The sequence below is a fragment of the Lagenorhynchus albirostris genome, chromosome 16 (genome assembly GCF_949774975.1).
Source record: "Lagenorhynchus albirostris chromosome 16, mLagAlb1.1, whole genome shotgun sequence".
NCBI classification, from domain to species: domain Eukaryota; kingdom Metazoa; phylum Chordata; class Mammalia; order Artiodactyla; family Delphinidae; genus Lagenorhynchus; species Lagenorhynchus albirostris.
The window spans coordinates 58,891,713-58,904,237 of NC_083110.1; positions in this window are offsets into that span (position 1 = coordinate 58,891,713).

Sequence of the window (12,525 nt, forward strand, 5' to 3'; positions counted from 1 at the left end):
CTCCCCTTGCCTCTCTCCCCTCACTCCCTACCCTAGAAGCTAGGATAAACAGCTGATTTCCCAGTTTCACGATCCTCTTGGCCGCTCCTGCAGAAAAAGGGCAGAGGCGAGCGCCTCTCAGAACAAACCCAAGGCTGGAAGGGACTTGATGACAACCTGTTTTCTGGGAGAGGCCCCAGGCTGGCTAACGTGAAGCTCGATCATCGCCACCCAGGCCTGGCCCCAGGGGCGGGGCTCTCACCCCCAGACTCCTTCTCAGGGTAACTTCCTGGCTGACTGACACAAAGGGTGACCTCGCACAAAACTACTCCCTTTCTTGGGCTTTGGCTTCCTCTGTAAAATGATGGAGTTGGACTCAAAGAAGCTTATCCAGTCCTATCATTCCTGGACTGATTGGGCTAAACTGATTGGGACAGAATACCCTCCCTCTAACGTGCCCAGGAGGGCCAGGAGCTATTTCAGGTACTCTCAAGACACATCGATCCATTTACTTATTATTTTCTGAACACACTACTATGTGCAAATAATAAGAACGGCCATCATGTTCAAGTGCTTACTATGTACCGGCATTATGCTAAGCATTTTACACTTCTTTGCCCATCACAACAACCCTAGGAAGAGGGTACTATTATTATCTTTATTGCATCAATGAGAAAATTGAGGCTCAGAGAGAGTAAGTATCTTGCCCAAGAACATTCAGCTGGTAAAGCAGCAGAGCCCATATCCGCTCCAGGTCGGTCAGTTTCAAAGACCATGGCCTTTCCACTCCATCACACTTTAAAATGCTGGTCAAACAAGGATTAGTTAGGTGCAGATCATAGCCTATACTGGAGTTGTTGTGGAGGAGGGAGGGAGGAAGGACAGACCAAGTGATGAAATTATTTTATTTTAGTTTTTGGCCGCACCGCACAGCTTGCGGGATCCTAGTGCCCCCAGCCAGGGATGGAACACATGAGAGCGCGGAGTCCTAACCACTGGACTGTCAGGGAATTCCCGAAATTCTTTGTTAAATGGGAATAAGAATAGTACCTGCCTCAACTCGTGGTTGTGAGAATTAAATGATTAACACCTTCATAAGTGCTTTAAAAAGACAGCTACTAATATATAACATTAACTACTGTTATTAATGAATGTTTTAAAATTGTGGTAACATATACATAACATAAAATTTACCATTTTAAGTGAACAGTTCAGTGGCATTAAGCACATAACATACTGTTGTGCAACCATCACCGCTATCCATCTCCGGAACTTTTTCATCTTCTCCAACTGAAATTCTGCCATTGGTTTTTAATAATTATTAATACAACTCATTATTATGCTAAATATCTATATGTTCCTATCCCCTTGACAAAAGGCTGTAGGTTGTAGCAGAGGGCACGGGTTGGAGATCGTAGCCCTGAGTTTAAATTCAGACTCCCTCACAGTCGGTTTGAATTTAAACCCCTCAACATCAGTTCCTCCATGGGGATGAGACAAATACACAGGATTGTGATTAGTATTAGATGAGATCACCAAGGAAAAGGTACATTGCAACCTCCATGCAAAGAGCTCCACAAACGTTAGACCCTTAGATTGGTGGATAGATACTTTTAAGCTCCCAGCTCAGCTCCTGGCACAAAATAGGAACTCAGAAAAAGTTCTAAACGAACCGGAGAAGCTCTAAGTTGTTGAGCCATACTGCCCCCTGGTGGTAGCCCAAAACGGTGCAGCGTCTCTGGCCTCCCCGGTGCTCTTTGGGGCTAATTGGGTAAGACCACGGGGCCGTCTGGGAACGCGCGGGAAACCAAAGGTTACTGCCTGGAGGGGCTTTTCCTGAAGACTCTCGTTATCCCAAGACGTCCTCCAGGCTCAACTCTATGTTCCAAATGGGCTGGTCTCCTTTTCGTACTGCAGACTTTCTCTTACCGCTTTTGCTCATGTTGCACCACCTTCCCACCGGTGGCTCTTTCAAACCCTAAATCTCCCTCAGACCCGCTCAAATCTCACCTCCTCCAGAAGGCTGCCCTGTAGAACTCCAGCCAGGCTCTCCTTCACTCCTTTTTTTAACCTCTACAGAACTCACAGCCTGTACTTAATTATGTGCTGTGTGTATTTCTCTCCAAACTTTGGTTCCTTGATATAATTTCCTTGTTTTCTAATGTTTCCCAGGTCTACAGAGCAAGAACTGAAGTGATGGATAGAGCTCCTTAAAAGCTATATATTTTTTTGGAGATACAGTTGATTTACAATATTAGTTTCAGGTATGCAACATAGTGATTCAAAATTTTTATAGATTATACTCCATTTAAAGTTATTTAAAAATATCAGCTATATTCCCTGTGCTGTACAATATATATCCTTGTAGCTTATTTATTATACATGGTAGTTTGTACCTCTTAAGCCCTTGCCCCTATCTTGACCCCTGCCTTCCCTCTCCCCACTGTTAATCACTAGTTTGTTCTCTATATCTGTGAGTCTGTTTCTGTTTTGCTATATTCATTCACTTGTTTTATTTTTTTAGATTCCACATAGAAGTGATAACATACACTTTTTCTCTGTCTGACTTATTTCATAATGCCCTCCAGGTCCATCCATCCATGTTGTTGTGAATGGCAAAATTTCATTCTTTTTTATGGCTGAGTAGTATTCCAGCGTGTGTGCATGTGTGTGTGTGTATCACATCTTCTTCATCCATTCTCTGTTGATGGACACTCAGGTTGCTTCCATATCTTGGCTATTGTAAATGATGCTGCTATGAATATTGGGGTGCACATAGCTTTTCAAATCAGTGTTTTTGGTTTTTTTCAGATATATACCCAGGAGTAGAATTGCTGGATCACTGGGAGTTCTATTTTTAGTTTTTTGAGGAATCTCCACACTGTTTTCCATAGTGGCTGCACCAACTTACATTCCTACCAAGAGTGCATAAGGATTCCCTTTTCTCCACATCCTCACCAACATTTGTTATATTGTTTTTTTGATGATAGCCTTCCTGACAGATATGAGGTGATATCTCATTGTGGTTTTGATTTATCAATACATTTTTCTTATGATTAGCAATGTTGAGCATCAAAAGCTATACATTTTTGAGTTCAAAATACAGACCAGGTACAGCACTGGGTACTTGGTACTTTTACAAACATAACAATCCCATGATAATTCTAATGCAACTCTAGTGCAAATTACATATTATTTCAATTTATAGGTAATAAAACTGAACCTCAGAAAGGTTAAGTGACTTTCCCAAAGTCATACAGCTAGTAAGTGGTAGAGTATGGGTTTGAACCTATGTGTGCCTGCTTACAAATTCACAGAATAAATTTTATCTCCCCTGTTGACTCCTCTCAGGTTGTTGGCACATGCCTGGAACAGTGACTTGGGAAAGAATTCAAAACACCTAGGCTTGGAGGGTTACATGGTGGGTTTGATTAGCAATGTCTGCCGTGAGTGATGAATGATGAGTGGTGATGTGTGCACCTTGTACTTGCCATCCTTTCATTACCCCATGCTGGATGGGTCTACGTGAGGATACTCCACCTTATTCTGAACATGGTTTTAAGAAGGCATACTATGTTGAATAAGCATGTGCTTTAAAGTAAGACTGACCTGTATTAAAATTAAGCTCCATCAGTTTCTGGAACTTTGAAACGTTAGTTGATCCTTTCTTTATGCCTTAGATTCCATATGTGTGAAATGTTTATAATAACCCCTGAGTTGTAATGAGGGTTTAATGGGATTAATTCTGTAAACACCCTTGGCATGGTGTCTGGAATACAGTAAGTGCTCAACTGGTGTTACTTCTCTCTCCCTTCCTATTAGAAATAGAGAGCCCGATTCCTCTTAGGCAGTAGTTTGGAGGGCACTGATCTTCCTAGGAAATAATAATTGTATGTCAAAACTGTCACAGAATAAATGTTTTAACCTGATGAGACCATCTGGTATCACTAGCCTCCAAACGTGATGCACCAGGAAGGACACAACATTGTCTGTGTAGTACTCCTGCCAACAGTGGCTAACTTGAATCTAAACACAAGGAAAGAATCAGACAAAGACAAAACAACTGGCCTAGACGCTTCAACAAGATCAATGTAAGAAAAAAAAAAAAACAACGTTCTAGATTAAAGAAAATATAAGAGATATATTAACCAAATGCAATGTATGATCCAAAACAAAAACAGAACAAAAAAAAAACAGCTATAAAGGACAATCAGGGGAATTAGAATATGGATATATCTTAAATATAGCTTTGCATCAATGTTAAATTTCCCAAGGGTGATAATTATGTTTCAGCTACATAGGAGAACGTCCATGTTCTTAGGAGATACTTGCTAAAGTATTTGGAGTGAAGTGTCATGATGCCTACAACTAACTCAATGGTTTAGGGAAAGCTGTATGTATGTATATGTGTCTGTATAAACAGTTAAAGCAAATATGGCAAAATGTTAACAATTTAATCTTAAGGAAAGGGCATCCAGTGTTCATTGTATTACTCATAACTTTTCAGAAGATTTGAAATATTTCAAAATAAAAAGTCAAGAATAAAATATATATTCTAGTTAGCAAAGTTTTAAAATTATAATGCTTCATGTTGGTCAGGGTATGGTAAAATAAACACACTAATAAATTCCAGATGATACACGAGCACAACCATTTTAGAAAACAATTTTGCAACAAATGTCTGTGCACTTTAACACAGTGAGTCTACTTCTGGGAGTGCGCCATTTAACACAGTGATTCTGCTTCTGGGAGTCTGCCTTAAGTAAGTAATTGAAAAGAAAAAAAAATGGGGAAAAGTATTCACTGCAGTGTTTTTTACAATGGTAAAAACTGAAGAGCAAAAAAACCTAAATGTCTAGCGATTGAGGAATGACTAAGTAAACTATACCAATCTGATGGGCTATAATGCAGCTATTAAAAGTGAAAATTATGAATAATAATCTTAAAATATTTGAAGACTATACAGCAACATGAGAAATAGGAAGTACAAGTTAAATTTTTAAAAAGCAGAAGAGAGAATTAGAACAAAGAAATGGGAGGAAAAAATAAACTTTTGTTCTTTTCATAAGACTGGGTGGAAGCTCAGTTTGAGACTTATTTCTCTAATTATCACAAGAGCCCTGGGAGTCCCCTGTGGTCTAATGGTTGTTAGGATTCTGGGCTTTCACTGCCGTGGCCCCGGTTCATCCCCTGGTCAGGAAATTGAGATTCCGCAAGCCACGTGGCGCAGCCAAAAGAGAGAGAGAAAAAAAAAAAGCCCTAATTCTGAGAGAATCTTTGAAGGAGTAGCTACAATCTACTTATGACTTTGAACCTATTTTTATGAGAGAGAGAGAGAGTTGTTGTTCTAAATGAAGAAACAGAGGGGAAAAAAGCTTTTGAATTAGAGCCTGACACTGCCTGCATGTGCAGGACTTTAAATGCACCAAGTCATTAATCATGAGCTCCTAGAGCAGGAATAATCCATCCTAATTAATTTCTTAAAAAATGAATTTATTTGAGCAATAGAAATGATGGATCACTAAACATTCATTACAGGCCACCAAGCATGTGTCCACCTATGGGGACTGAGAAGAAGCAATGAGGATGAAAAGGCTGGGAAGCAAACTGTCTCAGATGATGAGAAAATCACATCCGTGGTGAGTGGGAAGGGGGCGCAGTCACATTTTACCAGATACTAAGATACACGGGGGCAGTCCTCTCTGAAGGATAAGGGCCCTTCTATTCACTTTAGAATTCTGGTTTTCCACTATCCTAGCCCTGTTCTCCGAAGAAACAAGGAAAGAAATAATGACAAAAGATACGAAGCAACTGTGTCTCAGAAGCCCAGCTTGAATTTATGTAACCAGCATAACCTGAAACAGCCAGAATCACCAGCCTGGAAGACACATAAGGTCACATGTTTTCTACTTTTCAAAAGAAAACCAGCTTGATTACCCACATGCCAGACAAACAGAAAGTCCAATATCCCTTTCTCCCTTTGAATTGTCCTGTATTCCTGGTTCTACACAAACCAAAGTGGCCAGTGTTGCTAAGGACAGAGAATGGAAGACACATTTCCATTCACCAGAGAACCTGTTTGGGGGAGCAGCTGCCTCTGTCACTGCTACACGTGTGGCTGATGAAAACCCTCCATGCACAGCCTGATACATGCCTGCCTCTTCCTGCTGCAGGGAGCTTGCTGCTCTGGATCTCTGTGGTGTTCCGTGCCGGGCTCCCAAGGTCACCCTCACATACTAAAGTGTGCACCCCTTCCCCACAATTCATGTATTGAAGTCCTAACCCCCAGTACCTCAGAATGTGCCTGTATTTGGAGATAGGATCTTTACAGAGGTAATTAAGGTTAAATGACATCATTGTTGTGGGCCCTAATCCAATATGACCGGCCTCCTTATAAGAAGAGGAGACAATAAAACAGGGACGCATATAGGGAAAACAGAGGGAGAAGATAGCCATCTACAAGCCAAGGAGAGAAGAAATCTACTCTGCCAACTCTGTCTTGATCTTAGACTTCTAGCCTCCATAACTGTGAGAAAATACATTTCTGTTGGTTGAAGACATCCAGCCTGTAGTATTTGTTATAGCAGCCCTAGCAAACTACTACAGGTCAGCTTTGTCCTTTTGTATGCATCTATACAGTAGACCCAAAATCACTTGTTGAAAAGACTATTCTTTCCCCATTGAATGGTCTTGTCAAAATCAAGTGACCTGAGATGTATGCGATTATTTCTGGACACAATTCTAGTCCACTGATTTATAAGTCTATCTTATGCCAGTACCACACTTTTCTAGTTACTGTAGTTTTGTAGTAAGTTTTGAAATAGGGAACCATGAGTCCTCCAACTTGGTTCTTCTCTTTCAGAATTGGTTTGGCTATTCAGGGTTCCTTGTAATTTCATACGAATTTTAGAATCAGTTTGTCCATGTCCAGCTGCAAAAAAGGCAGCTGACATTTTGATAAGGATTGCATTAAACCTGTGGATCAGTTCAGGGAGTATTGCCATCGTAACAATGTTAAGACCTCCAATACATGAACATGGGATATCTTTTCATTTATTTAGATCTTTAATTTCCTCCCATGATGTTTTGTAGTTTTCAGTGTCCTGAATTTCTTTTGTTAAATTTATCTCTAGGTACAGTTGACCCTTGAACATGGGTTTGAGCTACATGGATCCACTTACATATGGATTTTTTTCAATAAGTACTACAGTACTATACAATCCACAGCTGACTGAATTTGTGGATGTGGAACCCCATGGGGCCAACTATAAAATTATACATGGATTTCCAACTGTGTGCTTGGGGCAGGGGTTGGCACCCCTAACCTCCATGTTGTTCAAGGGTAAAGTGTATTTATTCTTTTTAATGCTATTATAAGTGAAATTTTTAAAATTTAATTTTCAGATTGTTCATTGCTGGTTTATAGAAGTACAAATGATTTTTGTACATTGATCTTATATCCTGCAACCTTGCCAAACTTGTTTAGTAACTCTAATAGGTATTTTGTAGATTCTTTCAGATTTTTCATATCTGAGATTGTGTCATCAGTGAATAGGAGTAGCTTTACTTCTTCCTTTCTAATCTGAAGGCTTTTAAATTTCTTTTTTCTTGCCTAATTCCTTGGCTAGAACTTCCAGTACATGTTGGATAGACATGGCAAGAGTGGATATCCTTGTCTTGTACTTGATCTTTGGTGGAAAGCTTTCAGTCTTTCACCATTGTGATGTTAGCTATGAGTTTTTGTAGATGGTTTTAATAGGCTGAGCAAGTTCCTTTCAATTTCTAGTTTGTTGAGTATTTTTATCATGAAACGGTGTTAGATTTTGACAAATACTTTTTCTGCATTTATTGAAATGATCACATGTAGTTTTTGTCCTTTATTCCATTAATGTGGTGTATTACAGTGACTGATTTTCATATGTTGAGCTACCACTGCATTGCTGGGATAAATCTCACTTGGTCTTGAGGAGTAATCTTAATGTACTGCTTGAATCAGTTTGCTAGTATTCTGTAGAGGGTTTTTGCATGTGTATTCATATGGGATATTGGTCTGTAGTTTTCTTTTTATGTGTTATCTCTGGCATGGTATCAGGACAATACTGGCCTCATATAATGAGTTAGGAAGTGTTCTCTCCTTTTCTATTTTTTGCAAGAGTTTGAGAAGAATTAGTGCTGATTCTTCCTTAGATATTTGATGGGACTTACCAGTGAAGCCATTTGGTCCTGGGATTTTGTTGTTGTTAAGAGTTTTTTTGATTACTGATTCAATCTCATTATTTATAGGTCTATTCAGATTTTCTATTTCTTCTTGAATCAATTGAGATAGTTTGTGTGTTTCTAGGATTTTCCCAATTATTCTAAGTTATCTAATTTGTGGGCATACTCTTGTTCACAGTATTCTCTTAAAATCCTTTTTATTTCTATATAGTCAATAGTAATGTCCCTGCTTTCATATCTAATTTTAGTAATTTGAGCATTCCCTTTTTTTCTTGGTTAGTCTAGCTAAATGTTTGTAAGTTTTGTGAATCTTTTTGAAGAACAAAATTTTGGTTTTGTTAATTTTCTCTGTTGTTTTTCTGTTCCCTATTTCATTCAAGTCCCCTGTAATATTTATTATTTCATTCCTTCTGTTGCTTTGGGTTTAGTTTGCTGTTCTTTTTGTAGTTTATTAAGGTAGAAGTTTAGATTATTGATCTGATGTCATTCTTCTTTAATGTATGTATTCACAGCTATAAATTTCTTTCTGAGAACTGCTTTTGTTACATACCATAAGTTTTGGTATGTTGTGTTTTCTTCTTTGTTCATCTCAAAGGATATTCTAATTTACCTTGTGATTTAGTTTTTTGTTATTTAGGAGTGTGTCATGTAATTTCCACATATTTGTGAATTTTCCAAACTTCCTTCTGCTATTGATTCTAGCTTAATTCTATTATGGTTGGAAAAGATACTTTATATGATTTCAATTTTTAAAAAATTTACTGAGATTTGTTTTCTGGCCTAACATTTGGTCTATCCTGGAGAATATTCCATGTGCACCTGTCTAGTTGTTCTATTCATTATTGAAAATGGGGATAATAAAGCATCCAACTATTATTGTTGAACTATTTTTCCTTCCAATATGGTCAATATTTGCTTCATTTATTTTGAGGCTCTGTTGTTAAGCGCATATATTTTTATAAGTGTTATATCTTTATATCATTATATAATGTCCTTCTTTGTCTCTTGTAACAATTTTTGTCTTAAAGTCTATTTTATATGATGTTAGAATAGCCATTCCAGCTCTCTTTTAGTTACTATTTGCATGGAATATCTTTCCCATTCTTTTAGTTTCTACCTATTCCTGTCTTTGAATCTAAAGTGAGTCTCTTGTAGATAGCATATAGTTGGATCACTTTTTAAAAATCCACTATAGCACTCTCTGCCCTTTCACTGGAGTTACATTTAATGTAATTGGTCATAAGGTAGGAATTTTATCTGTTATTTTTCTATTTGTTTTTTATATGTTGTATATCTTTTCTGTTTCTCTTATTTCTCCATTACCATCTTCTTTCTTGTTGATTAGCTATGTCCTAGTGTACCATTTTAATTCCCTTGTTTACTATATTTTTGGGTTAATTTCTTAGTCATTGTTGTTTGACCATGGACAATGTATAACTGGACAGTTATAATTGGAATTACAATGAACATCTTAACTAATAACAATTTGGTTCTGATTAATGCCAACCAATTTCACTATTACACAAAAATTTTGCCCCCATATACCTCTGTTCCCTCTCCCCTTCTTTGTACTATTATTGTCATACAGACTACACTCTTAATATGTTGTGTGCCCATCAATGCAAAGTTATTATTATTGCTTTATGTAGTTATCTTTTAAATAAGATAGTAGAAAATAAAGAGTTACAAAAAATACATTTGTACTGTCTTTTGTATTTACCTATGGAGTTACCTTTAATGGTATTCTTTATTTTTTCATGTGGTTTCAAATTAAGGTAAGTCCTTTGAGCCAATTCTTGAGGGAGCCACCAGATAGGTCAAAACAAACAACCACAATTTCTTGTGAATGAGATCCATTCTGTTCTTTCTGTACCTGTACGGGGAATGCAGCTATTTTCTTCAAGGCCACTGCCAACCCTGGATGGGACCAGGATAAGTTAAAACACCACAAAGGGGCTTCCCTGGCGGTACAGTGGTTGAGAACCCGCCTGCCAATGCAGGGAACACGGGTTCGAGCCCTGGCCTGGGAAGATCCCACATGCTGCAGAGCAACTAAGCCCATGCACCACAACTACTGAGCCTGCGCTCTAGAGCCTGCAAGCCACAACTACTGAAGCCCGCGTGCCTAGAGCCCGTGCTCCGCAACAAGAGAAGCCACTGCAATGAGAAGCCCACGCACCGCAACGAAGAGTAGCCCCTGCTCACCGCAACTAGAGAAAGCCCGCACGCAGCAATGAAGATGCAACGCAACCAAAAATAAATAAATAAATAAAAATAATAAAATAAAATAAAATTTAAAAAACCAAAAAAACAAAAAACACCACAAAGGGGCTTCCCTGGTAGCACAGTGGTTAAGAATCTGCCTGCCAATGCAGGGGTCACGGGTTCGAGCCCTGGCCCGGGAAGATGCCACATCTCACGGAGCAACTAAGCCCGTGCGCCACAACTACCGACCCTGTGCTCTAGAGCCCGCGAGCCACAACTACTGAAGCCCGAGCGCCTAGAGTCCGAGCTCCGCAAGAAGAGAAGCCACCGCAATGAGAAGCCCAAGCACCACAGCAAAGAGTAGCCCCTGCTCGCCGTAAATAAAGCAAGCCCAAGCGCAGCAATGAAGACCCAACGCAGCCATAAATAAATTTAAAAAGAGAAACACCACACAAAGCTTGCTATTCTTACTGAAATTCAGCTGGTTTTTCTTGAAAACGTTCCCGATTGTTGGAGGCTTTTAGTTAGTGTCCAGTGTTCTGAAAAAGTTGATCCTGACAGTTTTTGCTGCATTTTTTGTTACTATTATGAAGGGATCAACTTTTGGTGTTCTTCCTTTGCTGCTCTGCTGACACCACTTCAATATGACTTATTACTGGCAATGTTAACCTTGATTACTTGGTTAAGGTGGGGTCTGCCAGGTTTCTCCACTGCAAAGTTACTATTTTTTCCTTTCCATGCACTATTCCAGAGGTCAGCGAACTATGGCTAGAAGGCCAAATCAAGCCCACTGACTGTTTTTGTAAATAAAGTTTTATTAGTACACAGCTGCACTCATTTTTTTAAAACATATTTTCTGTGGCTGCTTTCATGCTACAACACCAGAGATGAGTTGCTGTGCAAAAGGCTGTATGGCTCACAGAGACTAATATAGTTCCTCTTTGGTTCTTCGCTGGCTCTTGCTCTATTTGTTAGAAACATATCACTAAACCTAGCCCACATCCAAGGGGAGAGGAATTAAGCTTTACCTTATGGAGGGAGCAGTATCCAAGCATTTTTGGACATATGTTAAAATCAAGATAATTAAATGTTTGGGAGTCTATACTTTGAGGCCACGCAAATATCATGTTTCTCCTTAAACTTTTGCTCACTAATATTTCCTTCATCAGTAGGTCTCACCTACAGCAATTATTACTGTGGTGCTCTAATCATGATTTGCTGTTTCTCTCATTCCTTTTACATGTCTTAATTTGAATTCTTCTGTAAGGGAGATTTGTTTCTTCTTCCCCACTTATTTATTTACTCAATCTTTTAATTACATCAGTATGGGCTCACAGATACTTATTTTATTCTTTGGGTCATAACCATTACTATCATAATTTACTTCATGGCATGGGAGTTGAGGTACTTTCTCTTGTTGGAGGTTTTATGTTAGAACCCTGAATGTGATTTTTAGGCAAGTCCCTTGACCTCTCCTTCTTTTTATCATCATCAGAATAAAAATATTAATAGCCACCTCACAGCATTCTTGTGAAAATGCTGTTTGAACTAGGAGGTAGGATATAAATGTTAGATTCTTTGGTAAGGTAGTACTTCCTTTACTCCCATTTCCTTCTTCACTTTCCTTCTCTCCCTCTTTCCTTCTCCTTTTCTCATTCCTCCTTTTTCCTCCTCAGCCTGTGTGTTGCACCCACCAGGGGTCCCCTGTGGCACTAGGGCTGAAGCCAGTGGGGTCTGAGTCACAGCACTTCTTTGAAGGAGGGCTGTACCAAGCTCAGCCCAAATAACCAGTTTCCCTTTGCTGTGTCCCCAGGAAGCCACTTCAAGGACTCCTTTGCTGTTCTAAGCAGACCTCTTCCTGCACACCTGGGCCCTGCACCCTTCATCCCCTGGAGGGCAGGGACCTTGCCTTACACCTTTCATAACTTCCTTACATCCCTTACTGCACAATGACTTTCAGATAGTCTTTCATCAACCTTGAATGCAAATCTGAACATACACATAGTCTGCATGTTTCCACCATGCAGAACATGGGCGTGCTAACTGCCAAACATCATCACTGAAATTCACTGGGCGGTTTCTATCACTTTCTTAGGGTTTCATTCCTAGTTTGGAGATATTTGA